Raw genomic sequence first — 23,065 nt, 5'->3', positions numbered from 1 at the left:
ATCAGCCGCGCTCAGGTTACTCCGCTAGCACTTGTCTCCCGGTTGCCATGACGACGTGGCAGCATAGGGCAGGAGACCCTAACAGAGACATAAGAAACTGTAAGACCACTTCAAGATCCCATGGGAACACGGGTGGCACAAATGGAGGATAGATATGCAGCACTCCCTTCACGAAAGTCTGAACTTCAGGAAGGGCAGCCAATTCTTTCTGAAAGAAAATAGATAAAGCCGAAATCTGCACTTTGATGGAACCTAATTTCAGGCCTGCATCCACGCCTGCCTGCAAAAAATGGAGGAAACGACCCAAGTGAAACTCCTCCGCAGGAGCTGCTTTGGTTTCACACCACGACACATATTTTCTCCAAATACGGTGATAATGTTTGGCCGTGACCTCCTTTCTAGCCTTAAGGAGAGTGGGGATAACTTCCCCGGGAATACCTTTCCGAGCTAGGATTTGGCATTCAACCTCCACGCCGTTAAACGCAGCCACGGTAAGTCCGGAAACACGCATGGCCCCTGCAGTAACAGGTCCTCTGTTAGAGGAAGCGGCCAAGGATCTTCTACGAGTAATTCCTGAAGATCTGGATACCAGGCCCTCCGTGGCCAATCTGGAATGACGAGTATTGCCTGAACCCTTGTTCGTCTTATAATCCTCAACACTCTTGGAATGAGAGGATGTGGAGGGAACACATGCACCGACTGAAACACCCACGGAGTTACCAGGGCGTCCACTGCACTGGCTTGGCGGTCCCTTGACCTGGAACAATACCTCGGAAGCTTCTTGTTGAGGCGAGACGCCATCATGTCTATTTGAGGAATTCCCCAACGCCTAGTCACTTCTGCAAATACCTCTTGATGAAGGGCCCACTCTCCTGGATGGAGATCGTGTTTGCTGAGGAAGTCTGCTTCCCAGTTGTCCACGCCCGGAAGGAAGACTGCCGACAGAGCGCTCATGGGCTGTTCCGCCCAGCGGAGAACTCTTGTGGCCTCCGCCATTGCCACCCTGCTCTTTGTTCCGCCCTGGCGGTTTACGTAAGCCACCGCTGTTATGTTGTCTGGATCAGGACAGGGAGACCTTGAAGAAGGTTCTTTGCTTGCAGGCGGCCGTTGTAAATGGCTCTTAACTCGAGAACATTTATGTGGAGACAAGATTCCTGGTTTGACCATTTTCCCTGGAAACTTCTTCCTTGTGTGACTGCACCCCAGCCTCGGAGACTTGCATCTGTGGTCAGTAGGACACAATCCTGGATTCCAAATCGGCGTCCCTCTAGAAGGTGAGAACCTTGTAGCCACCACAGGAGAGAAATTCTGGTCCTGGAAGATAGACTTATTTTCCGGTGCATGTGCAGGTGAGACCCGGACCATTTGTTCAGCAGATCCCACTGAAACACCCAGGCATGAAACCTGCCAAACGGAATGGCTTCGTAAGCCGCAACCATCTTCCCTAGCACTCGAGTGCATTGATGAATCGACACTCTTGCCGGTCTCAGAATATCCTTGACCATGGTCTGGATTTCCAGAGCTTTTTCCGCCGGAAGAAACACCCTCCTTAGTTCCGTGTCTAGAATCATGCCCAAGAAGGGCAGCCGATTTGTCGGAATCAAGTGAGACTTTGGCAAATTTAGAATCCAACCATGATGTTGCAGAACCGTCAGGGAGAGTTCCACATTTCTTAGCAACTGCTCTTTTGATCTCGCCTTTATCAGGAGATCATCCAAGTACGGGATAATTTTGACCCCTGCTTGCGTAGGAGTACCATCATTTCCGCCATCACCTTGGTGAAAACCCTCGGGGCCGTGGAAAGCCCAAACGGCAACGTCTGAAATTGGTAATGACAATCCTGCACCGCAAATCTTAGGAAGGCCTGATGAGGAGGATATATCGGGACGTGTAAGTAGGCATCCTTTATGTCGACTAACGCCATAAAATCCCCCCCTTCTAGGCTGGAGATCACAGCTCGAAGAGATTCCATCTTGAACTTGAAAGTTTTCAAGTACGGATTGAGGGATTTTAGGTTCAAAATCGGTCTGACCGAGCCGTCCGGCTTCGGCACAACAAAGAGGCTCAAATAGAACCCTTCCCCCCGTTTGGGACGGGGTAACTGAGACAATGACCCTCTGTTGACACAGCTTTTGTATTGCAGCATTTACCACTTCTCTTTCTGGAAGAGAAACTGACAAGGCCGACTTGAAAAAGCGGCGGGGGGGGGGCATCTCCTGAAACTCCAGTTTGAAATGGCCTTCAATGTCATCTCCTGCTGGCGATCCGCCGGATCCTTGAGGGCAGCCGTGTCAGGAGACGGAAGCGCCACCTTTTTGGACAGTCGGGACAGAGCCTTGTCCACGTTGGGTGACGACTCCCATTTCTCCCTGTGGTCAGAGGGGAAAGGATATGCCATAAAAATTCTCTTGGGAATCTGCCACCTTTTGTCAGGCAACTCCCAAGCCTTTTCACAAAGAGCGTTCAGTTCATGAGAGGGGGGAAAAGTCACCTCTGGCTTTTTTCCCTTACACAAACAAACCCTCTTATCTGGAACAGGAGGCTCTTCAGAAATATGTAAAACATTTTTAATAGCCACAATCATGTACTGAATACTCTTAACCACTTTCGGATGTAAACTGGCCTCATTGAAGTCGACACTGGAATCAGAGTCTGTGTTGGTATCTGTATCTGCCATCTGGGTAAATTAACGTTTTTGTGACCCTGAGGGGGTCTGTACCTGAGACAAAGCGTCCTCCATGGATTTCCTCCATGTTTGTGTCTGAGAATCAGATTTATCGAGCCTCTTAGACAATAATGCCACATTTGCATTCAATGTACTCAACATATTTACCCAATCAGCAGTCGGCTGTGCCGACAGAGTCATTCCCAAATCTTTCTCCGCGCCCCCAGTAGCCACCTCCGGGGAGGAACACTCAGCCTCAGACATGTCGGCACGCAGTACCGACACACCCACACTCACACCGGCCAAAAGGGGACAGACCCACAGGGAAGCCTGTAGAGAGAACACAGAGCCCATATACTACTAAATAAATAATATATGATGGCTGCGCTGTAAATATATACACATATGTAGCACCAAATTGCCTGTGCACCCCCCCCCCCCCCATTTTGCTCCCTTGTTCTTGAAAGGAGAGTGGAGGTCCGGGCCAGCGTCTCTGCAGTGGCTGTGAAGAGATAAAATGGTGCTGGTAAGCTGTGCGGCTAAGCCCCGCCCCTTCCCGGCGCGCTGTAGTCCCGCTTATATTTGAAATTTTTTATACTGGCGGGGGTATTGTACATGGTGCTCGGGCACCGAATATGCTGTTTTTGCCAGTTAAAAGTCCCTCAGTAACTTGCTGCCCAGGACGCTCCCCCCCAGCGCCCTGCACCCTGTGAGTGCCGTTGGTGTGTGTGTGGGAGCATGGAGCGCAGCGCGACCGCTGCGCTGTACCTCCGTTACTGAAGTCTTCTGCCGTCACTGAAGTCTTCTGTTCTTCTAATACTCACCCGGCTTCTTACTTCTGGCTTCTGTGAGGGGGGTGACGGCGTGGCTCCAGGAACAAGCAGCTAGGCGCACCAAGTGATCGAACCCTTTGGAGCTAATGGTGTCCAGTAGCCTAAGAAGCAGAGCCCTTAACTCAGAAGAAGTAGGTCTGACTTCTCTCCCCTCAGTCCCACGATGCAGGGAGCCTGTAGCCAGCAGGTCTCCCTGAAAATAAAAAAGCCTAACATAAAGTCTTTCCAGAGAAACTCAGTAGAGCTCCCCTAGTGTGTGTCCAGTCACTCATGGGCACAGAATCTAACTGAGGTCTGGAGGAGGGGCATAGAGGGAGGAGCCAGTTCACACCCAGTCAAAGTCTTTTAGTGTGCCCATGTCTCCTGCGGATCCCGTCTATACCCCATGGTCCTTTTGGAGTCCCCAGCATCCTCTAGGACGTAAGAGAAATATATATATTCCCTTGTTAAATAAAATATCTATGTGTCCTTGTACGGGAAATTGAGTCACTCACTAAGGCTCAGTGTGGTCTAATGTTCCAATTTGGTCAGTGATCTATAATGTTTCTGAGGGTCACAGAATGTAATTTGGTGTGAAAGAACAAAATACCTACAGTACCTAGTATTCCCTGGTGGTCACTCATCCAGGTACTGACCAAGCTCTGCAGTGCATGGCTTCCAAGATCAGACGAGGTTGGGCATACCCAGTGTGGTCTGACCGCAGGTAAGTTAATTCTAATAAGCACCACCAATCTGAGCACACTGACACATGTAGGGCCTGCCATACCCTTTTTCTACTGACGTTCCTGACTGAGGAGGAAATTGACGTTGAGGGAGTTGGTGAAGTGGCTTGCAGGAGCTTGGGTACAAGAGGAAGAAGGGATTTAGGTGTCAGTGGACTGCTTACGCTCTTACCCAAAGTTTCTGAACTTGACAATGACTTCTGATGAATGCGCTGCAGGTGACGTATAAGGGAGGATGTTCCTAGGTGGTTAACGTCCTTACCCCTACTTATTACGGATTGACAAAGGCAACACACGGCTTGACACCTGTTGTCCGGATTTGTGGAGAAATAATTCCACACCGAAGAGGTGGCATTTTTGGTATTTTGCCCAGGCATGACAATGGCCTTATTCATCCCATGAACAACAATTTAAACAAACCACATCACCATCATAATCCTCCTCGTCAACTTCCTCCATATCCTCATCCAGATGTACTTCAATAGTGACATCTTCAATTTGAATATCAGAAACTGGACTGCGGGTGCTCCTTCCAGCACTTGCAGAGGACGTGCAAATGGTGGAAGGAGCCACCTCTTACCGTCCAGTGTTGGGAAGGTCAGGCATCGCAACCGTCAACACACTTGGAATCTCCTTGGGGATTTGTGATACCAACTTAGAACGAACAATTCTTCGCCGTGCTTTTGCCAGCTTAACTCTTTTCAATTTTCTAGTGGGAGGATGACGGCTTCCATCCTCATGTGAAGCTGAACCACTAGTCATGAACATAGACCAGGGCCTTAGCCGTTTCTTTCCACTTCGTGTCGTAAATGGCATATTGGCAAGTTTACGTTTCCCCTCAGACGAGTTTACATTTTTTTGGGGGGTCATTTTACTGAACTTTGGCTTTTTGGATTTTACATGCCCTCTGCTATGACGTTGCATGCCCTCTACTAGTACCACTGGAGTAATAAGGCTGTACCACTGGACTTATACGGCAGTACCACTGGACTTATACAGCATTACCGCTGGATTTATATGGCAGCACCACTGGACTGGACTTAAACGGAAGCACCACTGGACTGGACTTATGCAGCAGCACCACTGGACTTATGGCAGCACAGGACACCATCACTGGACTGATGGAGCACAAGACAGCACCACTGGACTGGACTTATACAGCAGCACCACTGGACTTATGGCAGCACAGGACACCACCACTGGAGTGACTGGACTGATGCAGAGATGCCAAGATGCCACCTCTGGACTGATGCAGCACAAGACAGCACAACTGGACTGGACTTATACAGCAGCACTGGACTTATGGCAGCACAGGACATCACCACTGTGACTGGACTGATGCAGCACAAGACACCACCACTGGACTGATGCAGCACAAGACAGCACCATTGGAATGATAGGAAAGAGCAGGTCACCACTCCACGTACCACGCCACTTTCCCGCACAGACACTGAGGAGACACGTTCCCTCGTTACACTCTCCAGTACTGGAGTGAAGATGGCGGGGCGGAAGGTGCAAAATATACAAAGCCCGGATCTCGCGAGAATCCGACAGCGGGGTGATGATGTTTTGCCTCGTTCTGGTTTCCGAGTCTGGCGGGAAGCCCTGAGCTGGGCTCGGATCCACACGCGGATTGTGAAGTCCAGGTGGGTTCGTATCTCTGAGATCCGAACCCGCTCATCCCTAATATTTAGTAGTGTTGTAACTTACTGTACTAAGGCCCTCATTCCGAGTTGTTCGCTCGCTAGCTGCTTTTAGCAGCATTGCACACGCTAAGCCGCCGCCCTCTGGGAGTGTATCTTAGCTTAGCAGAATTGCGAACGAAAGATTAGCAGAATTGCGAATAGAAATTTCTTAGCAGTTTCTGAGTAGCTCCAGACTTACTCAGCCATTGCGATCAGTTCAGTCAGTTTCGTTCCTGGTTTGACGTCACAATCACACCCACCGTTCGCCCAGACACTCCCCCGTTTCTTCAGACACTCCCGCGTTTTTCCCAGAAACGCCAGCGTTTTTTCGCACACGCCCAGAAAACGGCCAGTTTCCGCCCAGAAACAACCACTTCCTGTCAATCACAGTACGATCACCAGAACGATGAAAAATCCTCGTTATGAGTAAAATACCTAACTTTTGTGTAAAATAACTAAGCGCATGCGCTCTGCGAACCTTGCGCATGCGCAGTAAGCGGCTAATCGCAATATAGCGAAAATCGGCAATGAGCGAACAACTCGGAATTACCCCCTAAGTGCCTAATTCAAGGTTGACTGCATAAGCAAAATCTTTCTCTAATGGAAAAAACCATGTGCACTGCGGGAGGGGGGTGGGGGCAGAGCCGGCCCTAACCAATATGATGCCCTAGGCAAGATTTTGGCTGGTGCCCCCTAGCACCACCGCTAGTTCCGCCTCTGACCTTGCACCTCTTTCCCAGCACCATCACCCCTCACCCATAACAGTCCTTATTTTGGTGTTTGTACCCCCTATGTTTTAAATAGGAACAGTTCACACATTTGGCGCACAGCCCAAAAAGGGGTGTGTTTTTGCTGGCAAGGGGCATGGCCACAAAATAGTAACCCCAATTCCAATTACGCCACACAGTACTGCAACTTTATTCACATTTGATCATGCGATAGTGTCCATAATTCATATTACATCCCACAGTAGTATCACTTTACCTTATAAACGTTACTCCTCATAGTAGTGCCCCTTATTCACATTACATCACACTGAATTGCTCCTTATTCACATTACACCACACCCTATTGCTCTTTATTCACATTAGACGACACAGTAGTGCCCTTTCTATACGCAACGCCACATAGTAGAGCACCTTATACACATAATGCCACACATTAGTAATGCATTTATACACATAATTCCACACAGTAATGCCCCTTACACATATGAGACACCTTATTAATGTCCTTATAAACATAATGCACCTTACACATTATGACAACCTTTATTAATGCCCTTTTACACATAATGTCCCTTACACATTTGCTGCACATTATTAATGCCCTTATACACATAATGACACACATAGTGCCCCTTACACATATGTTGCACATTATTAATGCATTTTTATATAACACACAAAATGCTCCTTACACATATTCTGAACACTACTGCACAACCAACCCACTCACATGCGCACAGCACTCACACTGCCACTAACACTGTGACCTCTGCCTCTGCTTGGATACAGATGTGTCCTCATAAATCTTGCCTCAATGCTTACGTCGGGCACACCTTTATTTTTAATGAAAATGCATTTTATTTGCATTGCTATGTGGCTAGGATGAACAAGCAGCTTCTGCTGATTAAAATTATATGCCGCATACCTATATACTGTGTGAGACTGTGGCTGTATCTGCATATGAAATGCTACAAACAGAATATAGGCATGCTGCATATCATTTTAATCAGCAGAAGCTGCTGATGCCCCAAGGCATATCAAATGCCCTAGGCAATTGCCTAGTTTGCCTATGCCTATGGCCGGCTCTGGGTGGGGGGGCAGGTATAACATGTGCAGAAAGAGTTAGATTTGGGTGGGTTATATTGTTTCTGTGCAGGGTAAATACTGGCTGCTTTATTATTACACTGCAATTTAGATTTCAGTTTGAACACGCCCCACCCCACTCTTATACACACATGCCGATTTGTTTGAAAGATATGAACGATCTCGTTCATAAATGAATGAGAACTCGTTCATATCTTTCAGTGTGGAGGCTTCAGCGATGAACGATGCGCGCCCCGCGCTCGTTCATCGCTGGTCCCCCGTCGGCTGTGCATGCAGGCCAATATGGACGATCTCGTCCATATTTGCCTGCACTTCAATGGTGCCGTGTGACAGGGGGAATGAAGAAACTTCACTCCCTCCGTCACTGCCCCCCCGCCGCCGGGTCGCTCGTTGGCTGTATCCGCCGTCGGGCAGCTCGGAGGCGGATCGGCCAGTGTGTAGGGCCCATAACTCTTTCTCTTTGCACATGTTATATCTGCCTCCCCTGCCCTTCACATGGTTTGTACAATTACCCCAAATTAAAGAGTACCCAATATATTGCATTCAGATGAGGGCCTTTCTGTGGCATCTACAACTAAAAGAAAGCAGATTTTTTTTTTTATAGCATAAGATTTACTATTTTAACTTCTACATTGAACTATGTTGCTGACCACTGGCAAGCAAGGGGTCATTCCTTTGAGTCATCTTATTGATTCCTCTGTGCTTCTTCCAGTTGTAGACCTTGAAAATTCTCTGGCAAGGGACACACTGAGCTCTATGTTTCTTATCTACCGTCAGAGGTCGGGGGGTCACCCAGTCAATGTTCATGGAATTATGGCTGAACATTGTGAATTAACGTTTCATGGTGAAGTCACTGCTGAAATGACAATGAAACCATAACAGTGTTCCTGGCTCCCACTCTTTTGCTCTCACTTAATTGGAGTTAACAAAAGTTCAACTCTAGGCAACAATGGTTTGCAGTGGTATCAGCCCAAACTCAATGCCCACTTATTCAGCTACCCAAGTGGTATAATGAATGGGCAAACGTTGTGGAACACTGGGTGACATTTATAATAACAGTTACAGTGAAATACTGTGCAAAATAGTTTGACAAAAAAAAGCTAACAGACAAAAGATCCCATTTTATAGATATAATATAGTTTTTTTCAAGAACTAACAACCTTTTTAGATGTCGTTCTGTGGTCAGACTATTAAGCTTTCAGAAATAAATTCAGGATATCTTTGAGGGAGTCCAAATTACATATTTTGAATAAAGCAAAAAAAATAAAAAATCCCCCCAAAAAACCCTTACCACAATGAGTCTGCAGACACTACTGTTGTTTCACAATGGAATCATGTACTGGCCATGACCCTATGACATATTGCTATGCGATTCTGAATGCTAATATTGCACCCAGATCACATTAAATATATAACCAATTATAAATGGGCCCCAGAGTCACACAAAATAGGAAGTGGGCTCACGTATCACATAATCCTTAACACTGTGTGTGATCATTGTTACACACATTAATATGTTTAAAATTCTCAATACCAGTGTTCACAAATCAGTGACATGTATATATTACATTATTACAGTTATATATTACATTATTATTACATTATGCCCCATGATCTATCCTTTAAGGATAACAGATCTTCAAAAAACACTGGACACGCTAGGCAGCATGTACTGCGTTGAAGCCTGACACGTGTTTCGCATTCAGCTTATTTTCATGCACTTTGCAGGATGCTAGTTTCTGAATACTGAATTTGCTCCATTCATGCAGCAGGGGGGAGGGGGGGGGGATTGTCTAATTATAATATTGAATAAAGACAGACAATTTACGGTGGATACAGGATTTTAATTCACTCATCCTTGGTTCACTAATTTGCACATTGTCATTTTAATATCCTGCTGGCTTATTTTAAGATATTTATTGACTGTTATGTTTTAATGGTGTATATGGATTACTAGAGTATTAATGTGACAGATTTAAATGATCATTACATTGTATCAGTCCACGAGAGCCCATTATAGGAGTGCAGGAAAGAAACAGGTATTCAGGGAAGGAATGGTAAAAATGGCCGAAACAGCGAGTACCTCTAATGGGCCCTACACATTTGGTGATCCGCCGCGGTGCCCAACGGCGGATACGGCCAACGGGCGACCCGGCGGTGGGGTGGGGGGGCAGTGACGGGGGGAGTGAAGTTTCTTCACTCCCCCCGTCACCCGGCTCCATAGAAGTGCAGGCAGATATGGACAAGATCGTCCATATTGGCCTGCATGCAAAGCCGACGGGGCACCAGCAATGAACGAGCGCGGGGCCGCGCATCGTTCATCGCTGGTGCCTCCACACTGCACGATATGAACGTTATCTCGTTCATTAATGAACGAGATCGTTCATATCTTGCAGTCAGATCGCCCAGTGTGTAGGGCCTATTACAGTTATGTTCATGGATATCTTTCAGTTGTGTCAAAGTTGAAAAATATTGCAGTACACACATCACGTACAAACTACACACAGATGGCCTCCCTGCGTGCACTTGTTCTGTCGTGCGTGCGCATATCCGCAATTTGCGTATGGTCGCTCCCGCGGTCCTGCGCATTAGCGCGTGGTATGAGTATTAACGGTAGAGTTTGTGAACGCACGGAAGGCTATCAAAACACATTACATATTTAATCCAAATAGTGCACAATGTACACATAGTATCCCTGCACCACATGAGAAAGTAACAACAGTTTACATGGTAACAGAACAAAGGAATTCACCTTTACAGAATAGGAGGGGACAGAACAAGGTCATAAGGTGGTGTTTGGTATCCAGCTGAAAGGTATTTTAAGGGTAACATTCCGATGTTGGTTTGAGAAAGATCGCATGTTCCTGCGGATAGTTATGTGCAGGAGCAGAATATAGATATAAACTGTATTTACTGTACATTATGTATGCGGCGGGAATCCAGAGGAGACCACCCACAAGAGCAGTTGGGAAAGACATCGCCTACCTATTCAAACCGACATATGACCTCTCCTGTACTGTAAATGTGCATTCCTGTGTCCAATGGACAAAGAGATTACAGTATCTATTGTATTGCTTTTTGGAAGAATTGTATAAAGAGAGCTGCTGCAGGCCTGGTCTGACACAAGACTCACAAAGTTATCTATCAGATGACCGAGGACCGGGCCGGGAAGCGCAAGCGAATCTACTCACGTAGGTACCATTGAATGTAGCCATTTACTCTGTTATATTATATTGTATTGTTTGTATTGTAACCCCCTTTTAGCAATAATCCACTGTGGTATCGGAACCCAGCGGTAAAATCACAATTGGTGTCGTGTCTTCATTGCCCTGCTAAGGTTACAGCGTATTTTCATTGCATTGCATAACTGTTCAGGGTTTGTGGTGTATCTCTGGGTGTGTACGCGCTGTGAGTACTTTGTACCATCAGCGCGGCGTTTGTACGCGAAGTCCGTACGCAGTACGGGACTTTGTACACAAAGTGCGCAGAGTGTGTGTTAAGTACAGCGGCCGCAGCGGCTCCATGGTAAAGTGTATTTAAGGTGTGTTTAAGGTATAGCTTTCTTTCCTAAGGATATTTCAGCATTATCAATTGGGGGCTCTCCGGTTTTCCACATACTTACTACCTAACAGGTCACAGCAGACTCAATCTATCAGCAAAAGGGTGGACAGAAAGTATCCTACGTATCCTTTTCTTGGTCGATGGATGCTGAAAACCCTGCTTGATTGCTGATTAGATGGCGTCTGCTCTGTATGGTTTGTAGAGATGCTGGTAGAACCCGTAAGGTAAACAGGAAAAAAGCTATTTAAAATCTGTGAATTTCTTTTTGGCGCCAAAACCGTACACAGCACCCATACTCTTTGCATACTCTCTCACATTGTTGCCATAACATTCAGATTGCTAGATTCATTTAGACTTGTGTGAAACCGGAGATATTTGTTGCTATATAGTTAAAAAAAGAAAATAAATATTTAAGGAAGTAAGCGTAAAGCACAAACACAGTCTGGCCTAGTTGTAAAGGTTTATACAGAAAGAAACTGTGTTGTGTTTTTAGTGGGCAATAGTAGTTTTATTGCTCACATTTATAGAAGTTGTGTGATCTGTTTTATTGCATATGCACATTGGTATACGTGGTACGGAACGTGAGGACAGCGTACAAAAACGTGCACATAGCGCAAGGCCGCACACGTGGCATAGAGGTACGCACGGTTGCGTAATTGTGCGCGCATAATAAAACCACACGATAGGTTCGTTTAGTTAAAAGGTGGGACAGTAGCCACGCTACAATAGCACCAAACCACCCGGTTTCTAAAGAAATTTAGTATAAAAGCAAAATTTATATAAATTTTTTTTTTTAAATTGCCTCTGGGGGTAAAGCTGCCAACTTGAATGAATCCTAATTTTCTGTACAGAAAAATAAAGTGTATTTGAGTGAGCGAATGCAGGAGTGAGTGGATACTGAACCCAAGAACTGAAGTGGTCTAGGTGGTCTTAGCTAGGTGGTCTAGGTGGACACACTGGGTTAGTAGAGGCCCGGTGGCGTAGGGTTCGCAATCCTGCGTTATTAACTAGGTGGTCTTAGTGGACTGAGTGGTATCCCATACAACTCTTAGTGGTCTGAAGTGGTCTAGGCTAGGTGGTCTACAGCAATCGTAGGGCATATAGATAACTAGTATCTATAGGCTGTGCTATTGCATCACATGTCCATTTGTTCTGCACAGCGCAACGTGATATTATTGTGTCATATGCGCTGTGGAAGAGCATACGCAGAAGTGATTGTATAGACAAAGGGGTTTTTCTTTGATAACTTCGGGAAATCTCCCTGGTGGGCTTCACTGGAAAGGGTGAAAGATAGTTATCTAATTTCTCTGTTTTTCACCCTACAAACAATTCCAGTTGAAAGATACCGAAAAGGAAATTTTCACTGCCTCTCTCAGGAAAATATTCCAAACAGAACTTCCACCGAAAGAAATTACGGTGTAAGGTCTGATAGGAGCCCTAAGTTGGGTACATAACGATCCACTACCAACAGTGTATCGTTGTACTGGCCAGCGTGGGCGAGAGCGAGTGGAAGGCGCTCGGGTATACTTCCACCGTCTACTTATATTGAGTATTTTGGTGTTTGTGGGAATTTTTTAAAAATTATTAGAAGAGACCCACAAATATGGGAGCCAGTTGCTCAAGTAAGAGACGTTTAGACAGGGTTCAGGCAGAATTGTGGCCAAAAGGCTCAGTAAGGTTTATCATGTGTGAAAAATATGGTTCACACACAGAAGTTTTATTCAATGAGTGGGTATGTATGACTAACAATGATAGGGTACCATTCCCTAGAGTGGGCAGCTTTGAACCAGAGGTATTACAGAACTTAAGGTTAAGGATATGTCTGATAAAATCCAGGAAACAAAGGATAAAATATACAGACTGTTTAAATTTATGGCAACAGGAGGGGGATATGCAAAGGGAATTAGCTCGCGCAGCAGGTTCCAAACCTAGCGGGAAAACAATGGCGACCGCACCACCACCACCATATATTGTTGGGGAGAAAATGGCTACAGGCAATGATACATTGGTACAGAATAAGAGTGTAATTGCAAAATGTACTAACGCTAACCCTTGCCAGTTGTACCCTGTTTTAAATTTTCCCCAGGACTGCGAACAAGAAGATGAGCCCAGCACGATATCGGCACTCTCTCTAGCAGCCACCATACAAGACACTCAGGTAGGCACGGCCCAACCAACAAGAGCAGTAGTCAGGCCCCCTAGTGGAGGGATAAGTGAGGTCGTGTCCACAGGTAAGTACGGTACCATACATTATGCAGAGACAATAGCACCTCACATTGTAGAGTCAAATCAAAATGATGTAATTGAATTAAATCCTGTCAGGGTGATCGCAGTCCCCAATGGGAAGACTGACGCTCAGGGAGTAACTCCCGTCAGGAACATTGCCATGCATTGTCCCTGGTCCCAGACAGAATTAAGGTCAATTATGTCAGAATTTCCCGATCCCAGAAAAGATCTAGTCGCATGCCAGAGGTTCATTAAAGAGTTAGGTAACGCCACCGAACCCACAAACAAAGATTGGCGAACAGTGCTACGGGTATGTTTACCCTCCAATATTGACCCCGCGAAATATATAACTGATTGCAACTTAGACGCAGAAGTACCTCTCACTGATGAGTACACTCAGAAGAATGTACAACAAATCAATCTGCAATTAGGAATATATTTCCCTACTGCTGTCAAATGGAATAAAATCTTTTCCATAAGACAAAAGGAAGGTGAAACGGCATCCGAATATTTCCATTGAGCACTGCAGGAAATGGCTAGATACACTGGGATCGAGGACATTAGAGACAATGTACATCATAGGGAGGTAGCTGTTTCAGTATTAATGGACGGTTTGAAGGAGGCACTCAGAACAAGCGTACAGACCTCTCTACCAAACTGGAGAGGTATCTCAGTGTCTGCATTGAGAGAGTCAGCTATCGAGCATGATAGGAACATCATTAAACACAGGGAGTCACAGGGGGAAAAACTGATGACGGTAAGTATACAGGCCTTTACGGCAAAACCCCATCAGCCGAAAACCAGGACCCCTGTTGTTTGGGACAGACCTAGAACATGTTACATTTGTAGGAAGGAAGGGCATTTTGCCAAAGACTGTAAGAGTAGTAGAGCGCATAGCCAAGATAGACCCCTAGACAGAGAATATGAACCACACTACTACTCACATAATTGGGATCAGGGACCACATAGGAGAAGTTACGAGCCACATGCAGGGGAAACAAGGAGGTACCCACCAAGGAGAGATGGGAAGACCTCCGGAAATTCTCAGCTACCTCCCCCACATATCGTAGCTGCCAATGCGCTGCGGGAGGGTCTCACCACACAATAGGGGTTGGGCCACACCTGTAGTCTGCAGCCAGTGAAGTTGATTCCTACCCTTGGTAGTGAACCTGAGGTCACGGTTGATGTAGCTGGTGTACCATTACCTTTTCTTGTAGATACAGGGGCGGCCAGGTCAGTGCTAAATTCGACTGTAGGTATAAAAAACACGGGTAAAACAATTTCGGCAATGGGAGTAATGGGAACGGTGCAACACTACCCTTTGAGTAGACCAGCAGAGATTACGATAGGGCCCCTGCAGACCAAACACTCTTTTCTGCTGGCAGCATCGGCTCCGACTGATCTGCTCGGCAGAGATTTATTGTGTAAAATGCGGTGTATCATATATTGTACTCCTGAGGGTGACTTCTTGGATATACCCGAGAATCACGTTCAAGAAGTGCAAGATATATTAGACACCCCTCAAAGGCTTATGTCGCACTCTGCTGTTATAGACAAGTGACCATCAAAGGTAGAGGAAATGATCTCACAAATACCGGGTTCCCTTTGGACCAAAGATGGACAAGACACTGGATTGATGGCGAATGTAGCTCCAGTAGTAGTGCAAGTAAAAGATGGTAGGATAGCTCCTGGACAGGCACAAAGGGTGGCGGATGAGAATGATGGTGAAGGAGGATTTGGTGCAGACACTGATACGCATGATTGAATGGAATACCTGAATCAGACTTTCACAGCGAGACCTGACATCAGTGACAACCCACTGGAAGGGGTAGACTTTACCTTTTACACTGACGGTAGTTGCCACAGACAGACGGACTCGGGAGACCTGTGCACTGGATACGCAGTTGTAGACGACAGAGGTATCATAGAAGCTGAACCCCTGGGCCCACCGCACTCAGCACAAGTTGCTGAGTTGGTCGCCCTAACCAGAGCGTGTGAATTGGCCAAGGGTAAGTCAGCTAATATATACACAGATTCTACGTATGCCTTTGGAGTGGTGCATGATTTCGGGGCCCTATGGCGCCTCAGAAATTTCATGACAGCAGCTGGCACACTTGTAGCGCATGCGTCCCACATAAAAAGACTTCTAACAGCGATACAGGAACCAGAGTGGCTGTTATCAAGTGCAAAGCACATACTTACAACCAAGACCCAATTTCACTTGGTAACAGTCAGGCAGACGAAGCTGCTAAATCAGCAGCCAGCACCCCCATACAAACGAACATCACATCACTGATGACATTTAACACGATCAATACACAACAATTAATTAATTGCAAGATTTGTGTTCTCTACAGGAAAAGGCAGTCTGGAGGTCAAAGGGATATGGCCAGGAATCCTCGGGACTGTGGACAGGTGGACAAGGTAAGCCAGTAGCCCCCAGAGCATATCTTCCAAGCTTAGCTGAGGCGGCACACGGTCTGACTCATCTGGGTAAAGAGGGTATGTGTAAGCTGGTGAGAGCCTACTGGTGTGTGCCAGGATTCTCTTCTCATGCAGGTAAGAGAGCAATGACATGTTTTACTTGCTTGTGGAAGAATATTGGAAAGTCAATACCAACAGAGCCATCCCATATCCCTCCGACAGATGGCCCTTTTCAGGTAATACAAATCGATTTCATACAGTTACCACCCTGTAGGAATTTAAAATATGTGTTCGTTTGTATTGACGTATTTTCAAATTGGGTAGAAGCGTTCCCTGCTGCCACAAATACTGTGTTAGGCGCCGGGGTCCGCTCGTCGGTGCGGCCCGGCGCCTAGCAACCAGGGACGCCGTACGCGGACAGCCGCCGGCTCCCTGGCAACGCTGGACGCCGGGCGCGCTGAGCCGCACGGACCCTAGCAACGGGGACGTCACTGGCGGACCGTGTTCCCCGTTGCTAGGTTTTAAGAGTTAATGTATTCTCCTGCTCTCTGGCCATGCAGCAAGGCAGCTGCACGGCATTTATTCTAATCAGCCTTTTGGCAGCTGATTGGAGGACTCCTTGTTAAATACACTCCCAGGGCTTCTCACAGACGCCGGTAATAGCTTCCTGCATGCTGTTTCTGTTTGCTGAGAGTCTGTTCCAGTCTTGCTGTATCCGGTCATTCCAGTATTCGGAAGTCCTGAACTCGGAAGTTTGTCATCTTATTCCTGGAGTCCTGACTAATCACCATATAACATCCAGTGGTGTTCGTGAGTCGCGGCCTTGCCGTGTGTTGCGGCTTGTCCGCTTTATTATTTATTATTTGTGTTTTGGAGCATTCTGCGGAGGGTTCCGCTTCCACAGGTCCACTCTGGTATCCGGCGGTGCTGGGTAGGAGTATTGGACAAGTGGATTTTGGTTGTCCTTTTCCCTGGCGGGTTTCCGCACATACTTCTGTTTTTGTTAGTTAGCTTGTTGCCCCTGGCCTGTTGTCAGTCAGAGGTCCTCTTGTTATCATCCTGCCTCGGATTTCCCTTTGTCTCTCACTAAGACCGGGGGGCACCGGAGTTGGGCAGACATAATCCGCCCTTCAAACGTGGCTGCCAGGGGCTCAAGAAACCATAGTCTCGCAGGGGATTTCCGATAGCACGGGTGAGACAATAGAGTTAGGGCGCCAGGGGCAACTAGTCTTTCCTGCTCCCGTTACCTGCATTCCATTCCAGCGCTCTGGTCCTTGTCATAAAATCTCCTCCGGTCAGGAGTGCTGGAATCATAACATACTGCTACATTCACTGCAAAGAAAATTGTGTGTAGATATGGTATCCCTTGAATAATTGAAAGTGATAGGGGTATCCATTTTACAGGTGAAGTCTTTCAGGTCATGTGCAAACTGATGGGAATTAATAGCAAGCTGCGTACTCCGTACCGTCCACAGGCGAGTGCAAAGGTGGAGAGAGTGAATAGCACTATTAAGAACAAGCTAAGCAAATTAATGGTTGAAACTGGATTGTCGTGGCCAGAAGCTTTGCCACTAGTATTGTACAGCATCAGAACCACTCCCAGGTCTCCCCTTAACCTATCACCTTTTAAAATCCTTTTTGGTCGACAACTTCATGTAATGATAGACCCCCAGGATGATTTGAAATGTAATAATGAAGTAACTGTGAAATATTTGGTTGGGATGAGCCAGCAGCTGAGAAATCAACAAAGAAATTTAAAGCTGGTAATTCCTGACCTACCGAACAGTAATTGTCATGACATTGAACTTGGGGATTATGTGATGATTCGAAATTTCTTATGCTCAGGTTGCCTCATAGACAGGTGGGAAGGACCATATCAAGTCTTGTTAACCAACACAACAGCATTGAAAGTCGCCGAAAGAGAGACGTGGATCCACTCGTCCCACTGCAAGAAGGTCGCTGACCCGGAGAGAACTCGTGACAAAGAGCAGAGTGTAGAGAATCTCGTATCACTGGAGTGTCTGTTCCGGGAAAGTTGAGAGGCAGGACTATTGAAGGGCATCTGAGCACAGAGAGTAACAAGAGCTAGAACGGTTGTCGTACCACTTTCTTTTTTTTCACCTCCCCCTACATTTTTTCCTTTCTTTTCTCCTTCTTATTTTCCTCCTTTCCCCTAATGAAATGGATCGATCACAAGAGACTGCGTTTCGGGTTCTGTTAGTAATTCTGGTTTTGATAAGGACAGTTTGCTTTGGTGAGGGTCCCAGAGAGGTCGAGCAGGGATCTGGAATGGGTTCTGATGGCAAGTACGAATTTGTAGGATCTCAGGATCAGCACATCATTTTGGTAAAGGCTGGCATCAGTAAGCGCTCTGGTAGTCAAGGAGCTCGGAGGCACTGTGAGGGGTTATTGTCTGATGAATATTGCATTTGTAGGAATTGTGAGAATATAGTTGAGGATGGGTGCATCCAGAGATGTCAGTCCAACCTTAATATTGACATGGACCGTCATCCGTTGAGTGATTACCACTCACTAGTGGGTAAGGTCTTAAACCAGACAGAATGCTGGGTGTGCTCACAGGTACCTCAAGGTCAGAGCAAGTCAGGATTAGTACCATACCCTTTAGCAATAGATGAGGTACTCGAATTACGGGGTGGGAGACCGGTGGACAAGAAATTCAATATCTCTAGGCCCCCTAGTTTGAAGCTCCAGCAGTATCATGTAGACAGATCCTTATTATGTTTCAATATTTCCAATAACCGAAAACCGGGAAATTGGGAAGTGACGTGGAATAACCAGACAATGACCTTTTCACACAGAGCTGATAGGATACCCATAGACTCTGAACTTGTACGCCAAAATAGCCAACAGTTGGAGGTATTTCCGGTATAGGTATACTCGTGGAAGCAAGACCATGTGGGTTGGAAAAGTATCGCTAGGGTACTGTGCTCATATCATCCAGCCCGATACTTGTACTGAGCAGATGGGAGAACTAGGGATTGGTTTCTTCACTTGGAAAGTTTGTAATATGGTGATGTTATATTTTGTCCCCTATGTTCTCCCAGATGATGCCTATTTCATATGTGGGAGGAAGGCGTACAAGTGGCTTGCCCCGAGCTCAGAGGGATTGTGTTATATTGGGAGAGTACTGCCAGAGGTCATGACCATAACCCATGATAAGATGAAAGACGTTCACCGCAGTGCTCAGGCTCCTTATACTCATACTCGCTATGAACACATCATCAAGAGACACCTCATAGATAGGACAGAGCACGCAGCCTCTGATTTGATCCACGAATCCACCGGAATTCAATTCCTCCTCGCATTAGACATCACCCGTACTGCCAGATGAATGATAAATTATAGGTATATCCATGCGCTAGCGAACTTGATAGATGATATCACTGAGATGTATGACGACACCTTCAGGTATATGGGAAGGGAGTTACAAGCTTACAAGAAGGAACTGATTCAGCACAGGATGGTCCTAAATTATATCACAGGGGTGACAGGTGGGTACTGTGTTACTCTGGCAACTCAATATGGGGTGAAGTGCTGTACGTATATTACGAACAGTAGTGACGACCCTACGGAGATTATCGATCAAAAAAATGGACGATATCTTGCAGTTGAAGTGGGAGTTCAGGAGGAAACACAACCTTACCTTGGCGACTGTGAGTAATGAACTGACCAGCTGGGTCTCATGGTTGAACCCACGAAATTGGTTCTCAGGTTTAGGAGAGTGGGCTCAAAATGTTATTATGAGTGTAGGGAAGTTTCTCCTTTGTATCCTGGGAGTCGTCATAATTATTGGTTTGATATTTAGGTGTGTTCGTAGTCTGACGCGGCGCAAGCACAGCACAAAGTTGATGAGTCTAAGGAGCAAGGGCACTGTTATAGCAGCAGATTTAGTTTATGACCCATCCATAGAGACCGTGTTATGATAAGGATTGCAAATGAATTTCATGGCCTGTTTCTTTCACCCGTTTTTCTTTTGTTTCCCCCCTTGCCCAGATAAATCCATCCGGAAAAGACATCAGCCCTACCCAAAATGTTTATGTGAATGTATTTTAGATATGTGTCTTATCTTCATCTCTGCAACCTCCAGTTAATGGCACACATAGTCAACAGGTGATATCCACATACTAGCACTCACATATGTTCCCCCTCCATGTATCATCAAATAAATGTGCACCCCATTTGTTGGAACAAGAATCCGAAAAGAGCTCGGTAGTGTTTGTTGGCCCATTTACAGACCCTTAGTACGGGATGAGAAGGATTTAATGTATACTTTGCAATACCTCGAAGCTTATTTAGAACATATACAGCACGATTATACATGCCCCTCAGACATGGATTCCTATATACATGCTTTTTACTATCCCACTAGGTCATACATTTCCCACCTACAACTCTCTCCGATCATCAAAGCTTCTGTAGATATTGTATAGATATTTTTCTGTTTAGTGATTAGATAGTGGCAGTTATTGGTGACTACCAAAGGGTGGACTGTCAAAGTTGAAAAATATTGCAGTACACACATCACGTACAAACTACACACAGATGGCCTCCCTGCGTGCACTTGTTCTATCGTGCGTGCGCATATCCGCAATTTGCGCATGGTCGCTCCCGCGGTCCTGCGCATTAGCGCGTGGTATGAGTATTAACGGTAGAGTTTGTGAACGCACGGAAGGCTATCAAAACACATTACATATTTAATCCAAATAGTGCACAATGTACACATAGTATCCCTGCACCACATCAGAAAGTAACAACAGTTTACATGGTAACAGAACAAAGGGATTCACCTTTACAGAATAGGAGGGGACAGAACAAGGTCATAAGGTGGTGTTTGGTATCCAGCTGAAGGGTATTTTAAGGGTAACATTCCGATGTTGGTTTGAGAAAGATCGCATGTTCTTGTGGATAGTTATGTGCAGGAGCAGAATATAGATATAAACTGTATTTACTGTACATTATGTATGCGGCGGGAATCCAGAGGAGACCACCCACAAGAGCAGTTGGGAAAGACATCGCCTACCTATTCAAACCGACCTATGACCTCTCCTGTACTGTAAATGTGCATTCCTGTGTCCAATGGACAAAGAGATTACAGTATCTATTGTGTTGCTTTTTGGAAGAATTGTATAAAGAGAGCTGCTGCAGGCCTGGTCTGACACAAGACTCACAAAGTTATCTATCAGATGACCGAGGACCGGGCCGGGAAGCGCAAGCGAATCTACTCACGTAGGTACCATTGAATGTAGCCATTTACTCTGTTATATTATATTGTATTGTTTGTATTGTAACCCCCCTTTTAGCAATAATACACTGTGGTATCGGAACCCAGCGGTAAAATCACAATTGGTGTCGTGTCTTCATTGCCCTGCTAAGGTTTAAAGCGTATTTTCATTGCATTGCATAACTGTTCAGGGTTTGTGGTGTATCTCTGGGTTTGTACGCGCTGTGAGTACTTTGTACCATCAGCGCGGCGTTTGTACGCGAAGTCCGTACGCAGTACGGGACTTTGTACGCTAATAGCGTACAAAGTGCGCAGAGTGTGTGTTAAGTACAGCGGCCGCAGCGGCTCCATGGTAAAGTGTATTTAAGGTGTGTTTAAGGTATAGCTTTCTTTCCTAAGGATATTTCAGCATTATCAGTTGTCTATTCACTAGTGATAATTATATTTTAAACACGCTGTAAGTTTAAACGACCTTACAGAGACATTTATCATGCATCATTGCCTAAACTTTCACTTCCTAGAAACTGCTCTTTTGTGGAGTCAGCTTTTCGGAATTCTGATACTTCCCCCCACTCAGCTGAGGTGTCTATAAGGACTAAAGTCTGGGCACTGTGGAAATTATCGTGGGAGAATTCTAACTAGAAGACATCAGCGATATCTCCTGCATTACAAAGTTAATGAATAACCCTAACACTTAGGGGCTAATTCAGAGATGGACACAGTTGCGCATCTGTACGCAGCGGCTGCATCCATCTGGTCTGCAAACACGCACTGGCTGCAGTGCGCGTGCACGACCCTTCTCCTTGCGGCAGCATCCAGGAAGGATGCGGCCGCAAGATTGACAGCGGTGGGCGTTCGTGGGGCAGCGACGCAGCATTGGAGAGGTGGGACGGCATGCCGACCGAATGGTGGTGGGCCGGGAGCATTGTCGGGGGGGGGGGGGGGATGTGTGACATCACACACAGCCGCTCCAAATAAAAAAATGGCGGCGGACCGACTGACACCGTAGCCAGGATGTGCTGCCAGGGGTCAAACTTAATTCGATGCGTCCACAGTGTAATTGCGGACACATCGGGAGGTGGCCCGTCACACATGCTTAGTGGCCCCCAGCATGTATGGAGATGAATGCAGATCTGGCTGTGTATGTAGCCATCTGCATTCATCTCTGAATTAAGGCCCTCATTCCGAGTTGTTCGTTCGCAAGCTGCTTTTAGCAGCATTGCACACGCTAAGCCGCCGCCTACTGGGAGTGAATCTTAGCTTAGCAGAATTGCGAACGAAAGATTCTCAAAATTGCGAATAGAAATTTCTTAGCAGTTTCTGAGTAACTCGACACTTACTCTGCCACTGCGATCAGTTCAGTCAGTTTCGTTCCTGGTTTGACGTCACAAACACACCCAGCGTTCGCCCAGACACTCCCCCGTTTCTCCAGCCACTCCCGCGTTTTTCCCAGAAACGGCAGCGTTTTTTCACACACACCCATAAAACGGTCAGTTTCCGCCCAGAAATACCCACTTCCTGTCAATCACACTCCGATCACCAGAACGAAGAAAAAACCCCGTATTGCCGTGAGTAAAATACCAAACTTCTTAGCAAATTTACTTGACGCAGCCGCAGTGCGAACATTGCGCATGCGCAGTTAGCGGAAAATCGCACTGATGCGAAGAAAAATAACGAGAGAACAACTCGGAATGAGGGCCTAAGTCCTTAGTTTCTACAAAAGTAGTTGAAAGTTGAAACTGTTAATTTTCACCTGTTTTTGTAGAAATGAAGTGGTGATGCATAGACCCCTAACAGTACCTTCTGAAAAAATGTTAATAACAGAAAATGTAAGATTCTGCTGCACTAAAAGTCACTCAGGGAATGATAAATAAT

Source organism: Pseudophryne corroboree, chromosome 6 (genome assembly GCF_028390025.1).
Source record: "Pseudophryne corroboree isolate aPseCor3 chromosome 6, aPseCor3.hap2, whole genome shotgun sequence".
Lineage (NCBI taxonomy): Eukaryota > Metazoa > Chordata > Amphibia > Anura > Myobatrachidae > Pseudophryne > Pseudophryne corroboree.
This window is presented reverse-complemented; position numbering follows the sequence as displayed.